General features: G+C 38.5%; 1 pseudogene across 1 annotated transcript; it reads left to right on the top strand.

Annotated features, from left to right (window-relative positions):
- Positions 1–13,923, top strand: LOC117669394 (uncharacterized; annotated as a pseudogene). Its single transcript, XR_015728292.1, has 11 exons — positions 1–120; positions 1,383–1,524; positions 2,798–2,959; positions 3,587–3,761; positions 4,588–4,710; positions 5,937–6,040; positions 6,963–7,185; positions 8,400–8,692; positions 9,786–9,922; positions 12,089–12,176; positions 12,994–13,923. The product of XR_015728292.1 is annotated as an uncharacterized LOC117669394 (transcript).
- The last annotated feature ends 5,477 nt before the right edge of the window (positions 13,924–19,400 follow it).

Below are 19,400 nucleotides of genomic sequence, written 5' to 3'. Positions count from 1 at the left end.
ATGGCAGTGGCAGCCGTCAGCCCCTCGCGCACACCGGCGGCTAGAAAACAAGGAGGGATCGCCCCGAAAGGACGGAATCCCCAGCTGCGGGCAGCCGATGTCAAAACGCCCGGGCAAAGGGTGAGGGGAAGGCTCCCGACTCAAACCCCCATCTTGCAGCAGAAATAAAGGGCTCAGCCGAAGGAAAAATATTCTAAGCAAAAATAAAGGAAAAACCTAATGCAGGAAGCTAAAAAACGCTTTAAATTTCACCACGAAGAGAGAAATACACCAGTCTGGAAGTGACTGAGTAAAAAGACTGATGCATCATGGGACAGCAGGGCGTGGCCACAGCACGGAGGGAGATATTGGAAAAAAATTACCCAGTCAGAGATAAGTGATGAGGAAAACAACCCGTATATGGATTGCATGAGCAGTGAGCTGGAAAATACCCAGTATGAAAATATAGAAAGACACAAGAACAGGAGAGAAAGGCAAGGGTTGGAACTATTGAATGCAGAATTTGAGATACTAAAGACCGAACCAGTTGAAAAACAGGAAAACGAAGAAGATAAAGAGGCAAAAGAAGCTGTTTGTGACATTAACAATAGAAACACCATCTACCTCTAAAAACAGTATTTATTTTCAGAGGCCATTCAAAATTTACATCAGGGATATCCTTCAACAGGTCCAAAGATAACATGCAGTAGAAGATGAAGGAACAGGCAACAGGGTGATATAGCTGACTTTTTAGGTGATTCTATCAACAATTATGAGCCCTCATTTGCCAAATTGCCCAGAAAAGACAAAAAGACACCGCTTTCACTCCCAGTGAAGAAACCAGTCCCATGATAATGCTGGAAAAGAAAAGGCTTCTTCTGGAAAAACTGTTTGGTCCAAACTGCATCTTAAGTAGCAATGATCCAAACTCTAATTTAAGCATGGAGGGTAAGGAAAAAACAAACCTTTGCCCAGTAAAAAAACCCCATGATGAGATTTGATACACAAATGTATTTTCCCAAGTCGGCGCCGGCGTCCCATGGGTGCGGCCGGTTGGTCGGGTCAGAGCGTGCCTGCTCTGCGCGGCTGTCTGCGGTTTAATGTCATTGCCCACATGCGAGAAATGGCACATCCCGCCCGCTGACCTCTTGCACCGGGCGGACGTTTCCCCACAGGCCCTAGCGGTAGGGTCGGCACCCCGGGCCAGTCTTGAGGCACCGTGAGGGGCGGTCCCACGATCCGACCGGGTGACTGGCAGGTGTTGTGTGTCCTCCTTCTCTGTGCGCGCCCTGCTCTCCTCTCGGACAGCAACCTCAGATTGGACGTGGCGATCCACTGAATTTAAGCATATTTTTAAGTGATTCTGTCAACAATTATGAGCCCTCATTTGTCAAATTGCCCAGAAAAGACAAAAAGACAACGCTTTCACTCCCAGTGAAGAAACCTTGATATTGCCAGAAAAGAAAATGCTTCTTCTGGAAAACGTGTTTGGTCCAAACCGCATCTTAAGTAGCAATGATCCAAACTCTAATTTAAGCATGGAGGGTAAGGACAAAACAAACCTTTCCCCAGTAAAAAACCCCCATGATGAGGTTTGATACACAAATGTATCTTCCTGAGTCGGCGCCGGCATCCCACGGGCATGGCCGGTTGGTCGGGTCGGAGCGGAGAAAAAGAAACTAACCAGGATTCCCTCAGTAACAGCGAGTGAAGAGGGAAGAGCCCAGTGCCGAATCTCCATCCCACGGTAGGGTGCGGGAAATGTGGCGTACGGAAGACCCACTCCCCGGCAGCGCTCTGGCGGAGGGCCCAAGTCCTTCTGATTGAGGCACAGCCCATGGACAATGTGAGGCCGGTGGCGGCCCCCAGCACACCGGGACCGGGTCTTCTCAGAGTCGGGTTTAGAACCCACCCCTGCCATCTACCTCTAAAAACGGTATGTATTTTCAGAGGCCATTCAAAATTTACATCAGGGATATCCTTCAACAGGTCCAAAGATAACATGCAGTAGAAGACGAAGGAACAAGCAACAGGGTGATATAGCTGACTTTTTAGGCGATTCTGTCAACAATTATGAGCCCTCATTTGCCAAATTGCCCAAGAAAAGACAAAAAGACACCGCTTTCACTCCCAGTGAAGAAACCAGTCCCATGATATTGCCGGAAAAGAAAAGGCTTCTTCTGGAAAAAGTGTTTGGTCCAAACTGCATCTTAAGTAGCAATGATCCAAACTCTAATTTAAGCACAGAGGATAAGGAAAAAACAAACCTTTGCCCAGTAAAAAAAACCCCGTGATGAGGTTTGATACACAAATGATGGCTTGCATTGGGTGATTCCAGTGAAGCCCATGGAACTAGTAGATATTAGATGCTGGATAGTATTAGTACTAGGAGATATTAGATAGCAAATGTTAGTATTAGAACTTGGATATATTAGATAGTAGATAGTATTAGGAGTAAAACATAGTAGATATTAGATGGTGCATAGTATTAGAACTAAGCAATATTAGATAATAGATATTAGTATTAGAACTAGGCAATATTAGATAGTACATATTAGATATTATTAGGACATAGTTGGTTGTAAATAGTGGATAGTATTAGAACTTGGGTATATTAGATAGTAGTTATTAGGTAGCATTAGAACTAGAATATATTAGTAGTTTCTATAATTATTTCCCTGATGTTCTGGCATACTATAAAGAAATTAGTCCCCAACTTTTCCAAAAAACGCATCAGGCCAATCTCCACCAAATTAAGGGACTATCATTCCCATTCTGGGGATCTGCCATTTCAATATTCAATACGGCAATTTTTCAGCCCTTCTTCCTACCATTATTGTGGAGGAACAGCGACCCAGCCTCTTAGGGTTGGAGTGGTTTCACTCCCTGGGCCTTTCAATTTCCAGTATACACCAAATTCAAGAGCCCATTCTTACTGACCTCATTCAGGAATTCAGCTATGTATTCACCAATAACTTGGGTAAGTACAGGGGGAAACCCCTTTCTTTTAATTTAGACCCACAAGTATCCCCTTTAGGGCTTAAGACAGGTCCCCTTTGCATTAAAACAGAGAGTAGATTCTGCTCTAGACAAGTTAATAGCCCAAGGTGTACTAGAGCCGATAGACCATTCCAAATGGGAAACTCCCATTGTCACTCCAGTTAAGCCAGATGGCTCAGTGAGAATTTGTGCCTACTGTAAGTGCACGTTAAACAAGGCTCTTCAAAACCCAGCCTATCTGGAGCCAGTTGTGCAACACTTGCTTCACTCATTAGGCCAAGGTAAAATCTTTGCTAAACTGGACCTAACACAGGCCTACCAGCAAATTCCGTTTGACAAGGCAACCTCTGAAGCTCAGACCATAGTGACTCAGAGGAGCTTTCAGATGTAATAGACTTCAGTTTGGAGTCTCTGTAGCCCCTGGGATTTTCCAGTCCTTAATGGAAAGGATCCTCCAGGGGATCCCAGGGGTCATCCCTTATTTCAACGACATCCTCATAACAGCTAAGGACGTCGTACAATTAGCGTTGGAGCTGTTCTAAGTCATAAACTACTAATGATTTGGAAGCACCCATTGCGTATTTTTCAAGAACCCTGTCTCCAACAGAACGAAATTACGGTCAAATTGATAAAGAGGCACTGGCACTAGTTACTGGGGTCAAACAATTTTATGCATACCTGTATGGTCGACACTTCACCTTGGTTACTGATCACAAACCATTACTGGGGATACTTTCAGGGACCAAACCAACACCTCCTATCCTGTCTCCTCGAATAACAAGGTGGACAGTATTCTTAGCTGCTTACAGTTACACATTAGAACATCGCCCAGGCAAACACCTGGCTCATGCTGACGCCCTAAGTAGATGCCCTCTGCCCATTGCGGCTGAAGACCCTGCTCCAGCTTTCTCTGTTTTACTAATTGAGGAAATGCCAAATCCTCTCAATGCAAAAGACATAGCCCTACATTCAGCCAAATATAAAATCATATCAAGGGTATTGGACTGGACTAAGAGAGGGTGGCCCTCCTTTAGCTGATGAAGAACCTACTTGCACATCTTCAGAACCTTCTTCAGTGCTCTCACCTACATCCAGCGAACCAGGAGGCCTGCGGAGGTCCGGACGAGTCAAGAGGCGGCCTGCCTACCTCGAGGACTATGTGTGCACCCTCTAGTGATGAAGGAATGCTGCATCCTGGCTTCACATCGGTCCGCAGAAGCCACTGCGTGCTGATTGGTTATTTCATTTCTGGCACGAGTAAATAAGTAGCTGTCAAAGTGCTGACAGCTGCTGCTTCTGTTAGCCGAGCAGCCTCGCTAGCTGCCAAACTAGCGAAAGTGTTAACCAAACATGTTAACAATAAACACTGTTAGCTTTTTAAGAAATGGTCTTGCCTCAGTCTGTTCATCCCTACAAGGACATAACAGTTTATTTTTAATGTATTTAGGATTTGGAAAATCAGCTGTCATCGAACACTGCTTCTTTTCATCATCAATTAGCAGTTGAGGAAAAAAAGATCACTGAAACTCAGTCAATCACAGCACATTTACAAGTAGAAATCAAGTCACTGAAGCGACTGGATAATGGGCTATCCCCAAATACCAACAGGAGGCAGGTGGCGGCCCTGTCCTCGGTTTTGGCATGTGGAACCAAGGACTCCCTCATCCAGCACCCCATGGTCCGTTGGTTCCTCATTGGAGAGACCAACCTCAGACCGCCAGTGGTGTACAGGTACCTGACATGGTCTTAAACTCCCTTACCGGGGGCCCCTTTGAGCCTCTAAGAGCAGCCAGCCTGCGCTCCCTTATGTGTAAGGTGGCATTTCTGGTGGCCATCATATCGGCCATGCAGATCTTAGAACTGGGGGCTCCGTGGTGAGGAAGGACCTTTGTGTATTCCATTCTGACAGGGTGGTTTTGTGGCTGGACCCCTCTTTCATCCCCAAGGTGAACACTTGGTTCCACAGAGCTCAGGAACTGTGCTGCTGAACTTCTGTCCTGAGCCAATCTATCACTTGGAACATAGGTAGCACACCTTGGACGTGAGGAGGGTCCTCCACATATACATCAAAAGGACTTCCTCCCTATGGAAGATGCAATCACTGTTTGTCTTTTTCCAGCCTGCCATGCTGGATAACAGGGTCACCCCCTCAACCTTGGTACAGGGGATTAGAGTGTGTATCGCCAAGGCCTATGAAATCCAGGCCTTGCTGTTGCCGAGACGAGTAACTGCCCATTCTACCAGCAGTGTGGCCACAACTGAGGCATGGGCGATGCAGGCCTCTATCAAGGAGGTCTGTCAAGTGGCTACCAGGTCCTCTCCATCCCCAACTCTTTCCTGAAACTTTTTGAAGACAAGAAAATTAGAGAGATAGGAGAACTGCTATTCTGTTATTTGAATGTCAGTTCAGGTATTCTGTGAAATGTAATACTATTATTTTAGTCTTTTTGGCTCCTTGAAAGAATTCAGAACTCTGCAGGCATTACATCCTGTGAATGAGAATCCTAAGAAAATAGCATATTAATTAATAAACACATTAGTTCTCCACGAAGTGAATAATAAATGCAAGGGACCAAAATTGTGAAGATCTTTTTTGGAACAGAATCAGAAGAAACAGCTTTTAAACCTGTAAGCCTAAGCCTTAAGTAAATGTTGACATCATACATTATTTCTTTGTTTGACTACAGTGCCATTTTCTTTGGGAAATTTAAAGTATAATAGACAGTCTTCCCTGCCATTGGTGGAATAATGACTTCTGATCATAAAGCCCTTCATCATACTGTCCAAGAGGATAAGCTACATGGGCAATGTAGAAAAAGTGGAAGCTCAAGCAATTCTTCAGGTAGGCTTAGTAAGAATACCAAAAACAGTCACGACAGTAACTGTAGCTAAAGTTCCAGCCAGTCTGGAAGTGCTCAGATTAACTATTCCAGTGGTTTTCATGATAATGCTTCAAGAACAGCTGTCAATGGCAGCAAGAACAGCATTTGTTCAGAAGAGAACAACTGTGGAACTTCTCAGAACCACTATTACAAAGATTTTCACTCAGATTCCTCTAAAAGTGCCACAAGCGAAGAGAGCGGCAGCTTCATCATCCAATTGCTCCAGCAATAAAGAGTAGAATTTACCACAGAAGAAAAAAGAAAGTGATCTCTGTACAAAAGGCAAGAACGCTATTGGTCACACAGAACACTACTGCATTCACTGTGGCTGGCAGATTGCTGAAAATCAAGCAGTCGTGCTGTAACTGTACTTTTGCTGAGCTACAATGACATTTCTGTACTGTAGAAAGTACACTATATTTTTGGAAGTCAAATTAATGTTCTTAAATATATATTTTTATATTTTTAATATAAGTAATATATTATATTAACATACATAACATATATTAACATGTTTTCAACACCCTCAGTAAGTAATTCCTCCTTCTAAGTAAGGGGGCTTGTGTTGATGGGTGTAGTTCACCAGTTATTGGTGATGGGTATAGTTCACCTATAGTTCCAATATTACAAAAAAAAAAGTCTTGGCAAATTTGAGCAAATTTCATTCTTTTTTAGTCCACCACTTTCACCGTTTTATCATTATTTGGATATGGTATGTACGTATGCATATGTATATCTATCCATCTGTCTGTTTAGGCAGTTTTCTATAGTGGCTAGGTTACTGGCCTAGCAATCCTGCTTTAGGCATGACTAGCTGAGGAATTCTAGGATTTGAAGTCAATGCATCTTAAAGCTGTCTATATATTGTCTTAGCATATTATGTGAGTATAGCGCATATTATGAGAGTTCAGGTATGATTTTTCACAATAGGTTGATCAACAAATAGTTGCATTAGAGATTGACTCAAGAAATTATATAAAATGAAGTGAATCTATGTGGTGAATACATATTTGAGCATTTAGCTCTGAGGTTTATGTAAAATTATGCAATACTTACTTTGCTCAATCTTATATGCCATCTTGATGGGTTTTTTTAATGTAGGAGGTAAAATGTTGCCTAAAAAAAACCTCAGCAAAAGAGCTCATATATTACTGACCATACCATCAATGCCCAGGAGAAAAATAACATGACTTGCCATCTATTGTCAGGAAGAGACCATAAAACTAAAGAAAAGAAAAATGAAGTATCTGTTCTGCGAAGTAAATTGGAAACATTTACTATGGAAAATAGAAACTTGAAGTGTCTTCAGTATTGACATTTAAAAGTGATCAGGAAATACGAAAATGCAGAGGTTAACCTGCCTGATTTTTTTGGCCACACACACTAATGAAGTGAAGACTCTGACAGCACTTCTCAGGACATCTCAGGAAATAGAGTGCAGGGCTTCCAAGAACCTGAGAGACATTCAGGCACAACTCTTAAAAACAATGGAAGCCTTGCGGGCATTGCAGAAACTTTCTGAAGACAAGAAAATTAGAGAGATAGGAGAACTTCAGCATAATTAACATCACTTACCCAAAATTGGAAGGTAGTGATAAGAAAATCCAGGCAACGTGCAAGGTACATTGCTTAGAACTACATAGCATAGCTCCTTGAGCCCCCTATAAAGAAATGCTTTCAGTGGTGAAATTGAGCCAGTTCTATCCTGCTCGGGCAAACCAGTAGCGCCGCTGGCGAGCGGCTCCACCCACCCATCCGGACGTCATCACATTCTCTTTTTTACCTTCTGCACATGCGCAGAAGATCCTGCACATGCACAGAAGATCCTGCACATGCACAGAGTTGTTGCGCACGAGCACTCACATTTGTGAACCGCTAGCAAAGGTAAGTAAACTTCACTTCTACTTTAAGCTGACTTGCTTCAGCATGCAGTAGGGACCATTTTCTACAGGCACCATCCTCAAATCAAGATTCACTTTTTTTTTATTTATTTTTTTTATTTGATTTATATGCCGCCCTTCTCCGGAGACTCAGGGCGGCTTACAATGCATTAAGCAATAGCCTTCATACTTTTGTATATTTATAGAAAGTCAGCTTATTGCCCCCACAAACTGGGTCCTCATTTCACCTACCTTAGAAAGGATGGAAGGCTGAGTCAACCTTGAGCCTTGGAGAGATTCGAACCAGCAGTAATTGCAGGCAGCTGTGTTAATAACAGGGTGCTTAGACCACTGTACTATCAAGGCTCTTGGTATTCAATATCACTTGATATTGAAATTAACAGAAAACCTGCTGAAGCATATATTATATCTTGTAATGTTGGTATAAAGTTATATATGATGAATAGAAGCTAAAGTATTTATATTTCTAGAATACACTGATCTTGATTTAGCCACAGGAGAGCATTTAACATAACATACTTGCCGTCTATTGTCAGCAAGAGATCATAAAACTAAAGAAAAGAAAAATGAAGTATCTGTTCTGTGGAATAAATTGGAAACATTTACTATGGAAAATAAAATATTTAAGTGTCTTCAGTCTCGACATTTAAAAGCGATCAGGAAATATGAAAATGCAGACATTAATTTGCCTGATGTTTTGGCCACACAGTCTAATGAAGTGCAGACTCTGAGAGCACATCTCAGGAAATCTCAGGAAGAGGAGCGGATGGCTTCCAAGAGGCTGAGAGACATTCAGGCACAACTCTTAAAAACAACAGAAGCCTTGTAGGCATTGCAGAAACTTTGTGAAAACAAGAAACTTGAAGAGAGAGAACTTCAGCATAAATTAACTTACCTCCAAATTGGAAGCTAGTGATAAGAAAACCCAGATAACATGGAACATACATTGCTTAGAACTACATAGCACGGCTCTGTGAGACCCTGATAAAGAAATGCTTTAAGCTGACTTGCTTCAGCATGCAATAGGGACCATTTTCTACACGTACCATCCTCAAGTCACCAAGATTCATTTGATATTGTCATTAACAGAAAACCTGCTCAAGCAGGAACATCAATTTTGCACATACAAAATTTAACAACTAGAAACAACAGCTTCCTCAAAAGTTCTATTTTACAAGGAAATCAATTCAGATTCTTAAATTGTTATCCAGCGATTAGAGACATGAATGTGCTCCATTTTGTTTCACACTTCAGTTAGACTGGTGGAATTATGTATTAAAAGTGGTATGGGCAAGCTAGCTAAGCTAATTACTTATGAATCTTATTTTCACCACACGATCAGAGATGAATGTTGAAAAACACTACCTGGATGTTTTGAGTGGATGTGGTGCAAAACTTCTTGCTCTTCACACTTCCTTCCATTTTTGCATATTTGGCTCAGTTGTATAGAAAATTGAGATTTTGGAAAGAATGACTCTTGCTTTAACTAATCAGATGAAAAAGTCCATCTCTGATGACATGAGCCTAGCCAGCACATTTAAACCTGTATATTAGCTAAACCTACCTTACTTGGCATCATACCAAGGCAAAAATGAAGCATATTATAGTTTTATTATAATTGAAATGAACAAAATGTTAGTCTTGTCTCCTCCTCCTCCACCATCTCCCCCTCCCTTACAGTATAGCTTGTAATGTTGGTCTATTAAATAAATAATACTCTTTTGCTAAGTATTGCAATATATAAAATCTAATGTTCTTTTATTCTATTTCTCGACCATACTGACCTTGATTTAAGGATTGGAGAAGGCTATTTCTTCCACCAATAAAAAGAAATTAAAAGTATATATTGTAACTGGATCTCTATTTCTTTTCTCCTTAATCTGCATAACAGATTGTGAGCATCATCATCTTTCTGGAAACATTTGATAAAACTTCAGTTACCTTCCTCTAATTTCTAATTCAATATTGTATGATTGCAAATCTTGAACAATTTTATTGATGGTTTATTTCTAATGTGTTTAGGATTTGGAAAAGCAGCTGTCATTGAATACTGCTTCTTTTAGACACCAGTTAGCAGTTGAGAAAAAGAAGACTATTGAAGCTCAGTCGATGACAGCAAATTTACACGTAGAAATCGAGTCGCTGAAGCTCAAACTTAAGGTATTTAGATGCTTAAATTATACAGTCAGGTCCAGAAATATTGGGACATCGACACAATTCTAACATCTTTGGCTCTATACACCACCACAATGGAGTTGGAATGAAACAAACACAATGTGCATTAACTACAGACTGTCAGCTTTAATTTGAGGGTATGTACATCCAACTCAGGTGAACGGTGTAGGATTTACAGCAGTTTGCATATGTGCCTCCCACTTGTTAAGGGACCAAAAGTAATGGGACAGAATAATAATCATAAATCAAACTTTCCCTTCTTAATACTTGGTTGCAAATCCTTTGCAGTCAATCACAGCCTGAAGTCTGGAACACATAGACATCACCAGACCCTGGGTTTTATCCCTGGTGATGCTCTGCCAGGCCTCTACTGCAACTGTCTTCAGTTCCTGCTTGTTCTTGGGGCATTTTCCCTTCAGTTTTGTCTTCAGCAAGTGAAATGCATGCTCAATGGGATTTAGGTCAGGTGATTGACTTGGCCATTGCATAACATTCCACTTCTGTCCCTTCAAAAACTCTTTGGTTGCTTTTGCAATATGCTTTGGGTCATTGTCCATCTGCACTGTGAAGTTCCGTCCAATGAGTTCTGCAGCATTTGGCTGAATGTGAGCAGATAATATTGCCCGAAACACTTCAGAATTCATCCTGCTGCTTTTGTCAGCAGTCACATCATCAATAAATACAAGAGAACCAGTTCCATTGGCAGCCATACATGCCCACGCCATGACACTACCACCACCATGCTTCACTGATGAGATAGTATGCTTAGGATCATGAGCAATTCCTTTCCTTCTCCATACTCTTCTCTTCCCATCACTCTGGTACAAGTTGATCTTGGTCTCATCTGTCCATAGGATCTTGTTCCAGAACTGTGAAAGCTTTGTTAGATGTTGTTTGGCAAACTCTAATCTGGCCTTCCTGTTTTTGAAGCTCACCAATGGTTTACATCTTGTGGTGAACCCTCTGTATTCACTCTGGTGAAGTCTTCTCTTGATTGTTGACTTTGACACACATACACCTACCTCCTGGAGAGTGTTCTTGATCTGGCCAACTGTTGTGAAGGGTGTTTTCTTCACCAGGGAAAGAATTCTTCGGTCACCCACCACACTTGTTTTCCATGGTCTCCCAGGTCTTTTGGTGTTGCTGAGCTCACCGGTGCATTCCTTCTTTTTGAGAATGTTTCAAACAGTTGTTTTGGCCATGCCTAATGTTCTTGCTATCTCTCTGATGGGTTTGTTTTGTTTCTTCAGCCTAATGATGGCTTGCTTCACTGATAGTGACAGCTCTTTGGATCTCATCTTGAGAGTTGACAGCAACAGATTCCAAATGCAAATAGCACACTTGAAATGAACTCTGGGCCTTTTATCTGCACATTGTAATTGGGGTAATGAGGGAATATCACACACCTGGCCATGGAACAGCTGAGAAGCCAATTGTCCCATTACTTTTGGTCCCTTAACAAATGGGAGGCACATATACAAACTGCTGTAAGTCCTACACTGTTCACCTGAGTAGGATGTACATACCCTCAAATTAAAGCTGACAGTCTGCAGTTAACGCACATTGTGTTTGTTTCATTCCAACTCCATTGTGGTGGTGTATAGAGCCAAAGATGTTAGAATTGTGTCTATGTCCCAATATTTCTGGACCTGACTGTATTTTTCTTACCACAGAAGGAATCCAAGATGCTATTCACTAAATGCTGATTTGACATAAGCCTATTTTTTTCTGTGGGTTTTTCTTTCAGCCTCTAACTATATAAACTGTAGATTGGATAAATGTATTAATGTACGTTAGGCCTTTTGCACACTAACATTTCTAGGAACAGATAGTACTTGAAAAGTGTCTCCTAACATGAAAATAGCATGCATTTTAAACATGTTACTCAAGGCCTGTATTGATAGAAAATTAAAGGGGAGGCGGGGAAACTGGTCAAAACTTTCACAGTTCCAGAAAAAAATGATATTTATCCTTCAGAATCTTTAAAAAAGGAAGCATTGGCCAAATGATGCCTAAGCAAATATTTAAAATACAGATAAATAAAATGAGATACTGGAGAGAGTTACACCGTGAAACATGGGATCTCTGAAGAACATACATTAATACAATAAACTATATTATCAACATAAATTTAATAATGCATTTCTTTAGGAAAGAGAACTAAGCATTACAAATATTTATGCACACCGGATGCGCAAAGGTCAGCCAGAGAAAGCCGATTCATGTTCTTCTCCAAAAGGTAAAACAGAGTTTATTTCATACTATAATAATAAAAATATAATTCATTGACATCAAAAAATATTTCAAATCCTTGCTCTATTTTCTCTTTTAAAAATGGCAATACTACATTTTGTGAACTCTTTAATTAGTAGTCATTAGTGCTGATTAAACAGGATCATTTTCATCCTTCTCTCTAGATGGGAGAGATAAGGGGAGAAGAGTTGAATTAGTGAGGAGAGTGTATTTCTAACCCCTTCCTTCAACTCTGAATTTATGAATGAAATACAGGAGTGGTTTATCATTGCCTTGTCCCGTGCAGTATGAAATAATCCCCTTGCATTTGCCACTGAAGGGATTACCTAACATCTTCCTATCATGCTGTTCCTATCCAATATACACAATCCTCAAATTATGACTGTAATGGGGCTCAGAATTTTCATCATAAGTTATGATGGTAGTAAATCAAGGCACCCACATGATCAACCTGATTTTAAAACTTTTTTTGTGCTGTTTATTAAACGAATATCTCAATTGTAAAGCAAATGATTATTAAGATTAAAAAGATCTTTAAGGAAACATTGTGGTTGTTAAGCAAGGCAATGAATTTTATGGCCATTTTTGCCAGAAACTGGCTTAAAAGGCTAGTTACAAGCAACAAAACACAGCAATTCACCATAAAGAGAGTCATGTGACAGTGGGGGGGACGGGACAGCATCAGAACTCTGGAACTGGGTTATAAATACTTTGGGACGAATATCGTAACTCTGAATGCAATGCAACTGTTGGTTTTGTGAGGAATATGTGAGAAAATTTACATCAGGGTTATCCTTCAACAGGTCCTTTAATCAACCCCAAAATAACATGCAGCAGAAGACCAAGGAACAGGCAACAGGATGAAATAACCAACTTTATAGAAGATTCTGTCACCAATTATGAGCCCTCATTTGCCAGATTTCCAAAGGAAAGACAAAAAGACACTTCTTCAACTCCCGGTGAAGAAAACAGTCACAAGATACCACCTGGGGAAAAAAAGGCTTCGTTTGGAAAAATTGTTTGGGCCAAACTGCATTTTAAATACCAAACGATGGCTTGCATTATTTGATTCCAGTCAAGCTCATAGAACTAATAGATATCAGATAGTATTAGGACTAGGACATATTAGATAGTAGATATTAGTGTTAGAAGTAGGATATATTTGATCGTAGATATTAGATCGTTTAGAACTAAGTGATGTTAGATAGTTAATGTTAGCATTAGAACTAAACGTTGTTAGATTACTATTAAAATTAGGCAATATTAGATAGTAGATATGAGTTAGTATTAGAACTAAGCAATATTAGATAGTAGATATTAGTATTAGAACTAGGATATATTACAGTAGATAGTAGATATCAAATAGTATTAGAACTAGAATATATTAGATAATAGATAGTATTAGAGCTAGGATATATTAGATAATAGATTTTAGATAGTATGAGAACTCGGAGATATTAGATATTAGATATTAGTATTAGAGCTAGGATAGATAATAGATTTTAGATGGTATGAGAACTAGGAGATATTAGTAATTTCTGTCATTATTGAAATAAGCAGCACATAAAACTCTATTTTGTGAACTTTCTGAACATTTTTATAAAACATAAATATAAAAGGAATTTTGAAAAAGATGTTTTATGACTTATGCTTATCAATTTCTACCTCTAAAGATTTCCTTGAAGCCTCTTTCGTTCCTACTTGAAACAAATAAAGGAGAATATTAACGTGCAGCTTGTATTTGGAGGTGTTGTTTCACCACACGAGGGAGCCAAAGACTGAAATTTTTTAACTTGTTAGCAATATAGTAATATTTACGAGATCATGTGGAATTAATGTTATAGACTTTTTAGTTTTAAATTTCAGTTATGTTTTTGGACAATGGTTACATGCAGGGGTGGGATTCAGCCCATTCAGACCGGTTCGGGTGAACCAGATGTTAATTTTAATCTAGTTGGCTGAACCGGTTGTTCCAAGGACTGGCTGACCTTGCCCACCCTGCCCCGCCCCTCCCCTCCCAGGAGTCTACACGTGGCCTGTTTCGGGTCTTAAATCTTCTTTAAGCATGTGTCTACCTGTCCTCACTTGAATCTTGAGTCATTCAAAAGAGAGTTTTCCAATAGTTCTTTTATTTTTGTGTTATTCAGACAAAAAGCAAAGTAAGTGTGCAACTAAACTTAATTAGTTTCTTTATACTTGTACACATACTTATTATTTTAATTTTAAAAATAATTTTAAAGTTATCTCATTACAATAAGCTAAACTTTTAATTTTTAAATTCTAGTTATGTTTTTGGACAATGGTTACACGTAAGTCTGCTTAGCAGAGAGGCTGAGCAGACTGAAGCGAGACCTCCATCTGCTGATGAAAAGGGAACCGTCTAACTATTTAAAGAGACAGAAACTATTTGCTGGATAAGTAGCTACCCTAAGACCACTAGAGATTTGAATATTAAATAAGAATTTCAGCTAAGAGACCCCTGAATACTATTGAACATATAAAAGTGACTTGAAGAGACGTGGATAATCCTCTGGTGAATTTAAATTGTTTGGATTGATTATTGATGAGTCATTTAAAACTGAGATTAGGAAGTTTTGTATTGAATGAATTATTCCTGGGCCAATTGGCCAAAAAGGAAACTTATTAAATACAGACACAACACAAGACGGAAATGAGAGAAGAAAAGTAGAATGGAGTTGTTTCAAAGCTCTGAGGCTCTCCTGATCTGAGGACATTCCAGTAAATCTTCTTTAAGCATATGCCTACCTGTCCTCACCTGAACCTTGAGTCATTCAAAATAGAGTTCTTTTATTCTTGTGTTATTCGGACAAAAAGTAAAGTAAGTGTGCAACTAAACTTAATTAGTTTCTTTATACTTGTAAACATACTTGTCTAATTTCAAAGTTATCTTACTACAATAAGCTATGCCCAACAAGGCTACTCAAATAACTATGCCCAACAAGGCTACTCAAGTTGTTGTACGTATTCGTGCCCAACTAGGCTACACATTCACACAATACTCACAGTCTTAATACAGGTGATTAGGCAGCATTAGAGTGGGCTGGGAAACAGATTCAGGGTGTCCCCTGCTCCACAAGAGTCGTCTCAGTCTTATGTTCATAACAGTCTTCTCTTTATACCCAGATTGTTTATTCTGAATCCATGTGTATGGTGCATATTATCCCGGTCTTGTCAGGAACTTCACATTCTTACTCCCTGTTACATGACATCATGAAAAGTGAAATCCACTACATTCCTTACGCCCACTAATGTTCTACTGGTATCTCCAATAATAAATCATAAATAAATAAAAGGCTAATGATGGTTATATTACAGGTCCTCTATATTCATAACGTATATTTTGTGATATATTCATAACATATAACATAAAATATGTAACATATTCCCTCTCTTGGGCTACTGTAGGTGGGAGTGAGCAGTAGTTCACTCTTTGTCAGCGAAATTATTAGGTGTAGTTGGTTTAAACAAATAACAAGTATCCCTACAGAGGGGAAAACATTGAATACAACAAATGACAAAAATCAAAAATATTAGAAAAATAATTCCAAAAAATACATTTTCCAGCCACCCCCAAAAATAATACAACTGTTGTGGAAACCAGCTCCCAAAAATGGCATAATACAGGTAGGCACCCTGAGGAAAAAGAAACAGCAAAAATGATGCCAACTATGCCAAGATAGATAACCAGAAAGGAGTAAATTTCATTTTTTAAAAATGAAGGAAAAAGAGGCATCAACACTTACTACAATATAAAACATACCTTAAATTAAAATCTACAAAAACAATGAACTCTGGTAATTGACATAACGACTAGAAGTATTCAGTGCAGAAACACCTTCTAAACGTGCCCATACAAATCTAGGGCCATGAGATTCCAAATAACAATTAAAGACCCAGAGGAGACTTCACTTGGTCGTATCCTAATGGCATTAACAATAGTACGGGCAGAGAATGCAAGCAATGGAGAAATAAGGAGAAGGGCAATGGCAATTGAACAACCTCAAACTAGGCAAGTACCATGTATGAGGTAGCACTGTATAAGCAGCAGGCCCAAACGTCTAAAATTAACCATCCTTTTGGAAGAAATATGGAAGACTTGAAGGAGATATAAATCTAAGAAATAAATAAAACAAAGCCCTTATTTATTTATGTTTTCCTATTTTGGATTATAATTTAAAATTATGTTAATTCAACATTGGGAGACTTTAGAGAGACACTTTATTAGACAGAGAAAAACAAAATGGAAGGGAGGATATTAATGGAGATTTAATGACACTTTATCACTTATACATGTAAAAGGTAACATGCACTTACAGATATCTGCTTTTTTCTGTTACTTTTTAGGAATTGAAAACCAATAGAGAGGTGAAAGAATTAGTTAACATGGCTAAAAAAACTTGTCCCTGGAACAGGAGTTCATCTCCCTGAAATATTACCAGTGCACAACTTTTCAAACAGGACATTCATGGGTAAAAACCATAAATGATTATAAATATTGAAATGTAAAAATCGCAAGACATACCTTTTGCTTAAGGAGTCAAACATTGTGCTATAATGCTTTATTTTATAACTGCTCTGTGTTATTGTGAATAATGTCTGCTCTTCAGAAGAAATACAGAGTGTGGCATGTTTCTTGGACAGTTTATTTTAACTGAAGGTGCCAGTTTAAATAATTTGTAACACTAGATAGAATACAGGTAGTCTTTGACTTACAACAGTTCATTTAGTGGCCATTCAAAATTACAAGGGTACTAAAAAAAAGTAACTTATGACTATTTTTCTTACTTAGGACCAGTACAGCATCCCCATGGTGACATCATCAAAATTCAGATGCTTGTCAACTGGTTCATATTTATGACTGGGGTCATGTGATCCTTTTATGCGACCTTCCAACAAGCAAAGTCAATACAGAATAACAACCATGTTATTATTCACTTAACATGGTCGTAGGTCAAGGACTGCTTGTAATGTACTTTTCTCACTGTTGTTTTCTCTAACAAATAATGCATGTTTCTAAACAGTTACTGTTGAAATAACATTTTTTCCAGGATTACAAAGTGAAGAGATCTGCCCAAGGATAGAAAAAAATACCCAGTATGAAAATATAGAAAGACACAAGAACAGGAGAGAAAGGCAAGGGTTGGTCCTATTGAACGCAGAATTTGACAGAATTTGACCAAACCAGTTGAAAAACAGGAAAACGAAGAAGATAAAGATGTAAAAGAAGCTGTTTGTGACATATTAACAATAGAAAGGCATAGAACACCATCTACCTCTAAAAAAACAGCATGTATTTTGAGAGGCCATTCAAAATTTACATCAGGGATATCCTTCAACAGGTCCAAAGATAACATGCAATAGAAGACGAAGGAACAGGTAACAGGGTGATATAGCTGACTTTTTAGGTGATTCTGTTAACAAGTATGAGCCCTCATTTGCCAAATTGCCCAAGAAAAGACAAAAAGACACCGCTTTCACTCCCAGTGAAGAACCCAGTCCCATGATATTGCCGGAAAAGAAAAGTCTTCTTTGGAAAAACTGTTTGGTCCAAACTCTAATTTAAGCACGGAGGATAAGAAAAAAACAAACCTTTGCCCAGTAAAAAACACCCGTGATGAAGTTTGATACACAAATGATCGCTTGCATTGGTGGATTCCAGTCAAGCCCATAGAACTAGTAGATATTAGATGCTGGATAGTATTAGTACATTAGATAGCAGATGTTAGTATTAGAACTTGGATATAATAGAGAGTAGATAGTATTAGAACTAAGCAATATTAGATAAAGATACTAGTATTAGAACTAGGATATATTAGATACGTAGTAGATATTAGATATTATTAGGACATAGTAGATTGTAGATAGTGGATAGTATGAGAACTAGGCAAATTAGATAGTAGACATTAGAACTTGGATATATTAGATAGTAGATATTAGATAGTATTAGAATTACTATTAGATACAGTATTAGATAGTTAATTAGAATTAACTACTATTAATACATTAGTAGTTTCACTTTAAATTGTCCGGTTGTGAGGGGGGAAAGGGGTGCTCAGCTGGCGGAGGAGGGGAATCATTTCCTTAAGGGTATTTTGCATGTTGAACAAAATGTGCTAATATGAGGCACATTTATTTATATATCTGTCAAATGGATATAATGTAGTTGCTCATCCCACTAGAGCTATACAAGATCAAGATCACATTATTGCTGTTTCGTCCTCCAAATTTAAAGACACACTCATTTTTTTCTAGTTCCAACTCCCTCGTATGCATTCAACATATAGGTTTGACTTAATAAGGAGAGTGTGATTCTCACCCTTTTGTGTACCTCTGTATCTTTGAATGAAATACAGGAGTGGTTTATCATTTACTCACAATGGCAGGCAACTTTGCTTTATAATACCATGGAATTTACCATGGACAATAACATGCAGTTTCTATTCTAAAAAATATTGGAGGGAATATGAAAGACTAGGAGAAAAAGTGAGATATACATTTAACAAATAAATAAAATAAAGTCGTTATTTATTTATGTTTTCCTAACCTGGATAATAACTTAAATCTATGTTAATACATTATTGGGAGAATTTCAATAGATATTTTATTAGACGGAGTAAAACGAAACAAAGGATGATGACTATGGATAAGTCTGCAGTTGATGTGGAAGGGAGGCTATTAAGGGAGATTTAATGATATTTTATCATTTACGTAAAAGGTAGCATGCACTCATAGATATATCTGTTATTTTTTTTCTTGTAACCTTTTAAGAATTGAAAATCAACATAGATGCAGAAGAGTTATGTAACGTGGATAAAAAAATTGAACAGGAAACAGGAGTTCATCTCCCTGAAAAATGATCAGAACACATCATTTCAAACAGGACATTCATGTATAAAACCCATAAATAATTATAGATATTGAACCGTAAAAATCACCAAACATATCTTTTGCTTAAGGGTTCAAACATAGTGGTATAATCCTTTATTTTATAACTGCTCCATATATGTGACTAATGACTATCCCTCAGGAAAAAATTCAGAACTTGGCAAGTTTCTTGGACAGTTTATTTAAACTGAAGGTGCAAATTCAAATAATTTGTAACACTAGATAGATGAATGTTCTTTTGTTACTGTTGTTTTGTCTAACAAATAATGCATATTCCTAAATAGCTACTATTGAAATAATATTT

Source organism: Pantherophis guttatus, chromosome 5, assembly GCF_059756535.1.
Source record: "Pantherophis guttatus breed Tessera chromosome 5, ASM5975653v1, whole genome shotgun sequence".
NCBI classification, from domain to species: Eukaryota; Metazoa; Chordata; class Lepidosauria; order Squamata; family Colubridae; genus Pantherophis; species Pantherophis guttatus.
The sequence above is the reverse complement of the archived record's forward strand: the minus strand, read 5'-3'. Positions and strand labels throughout refer to the sequence as shown.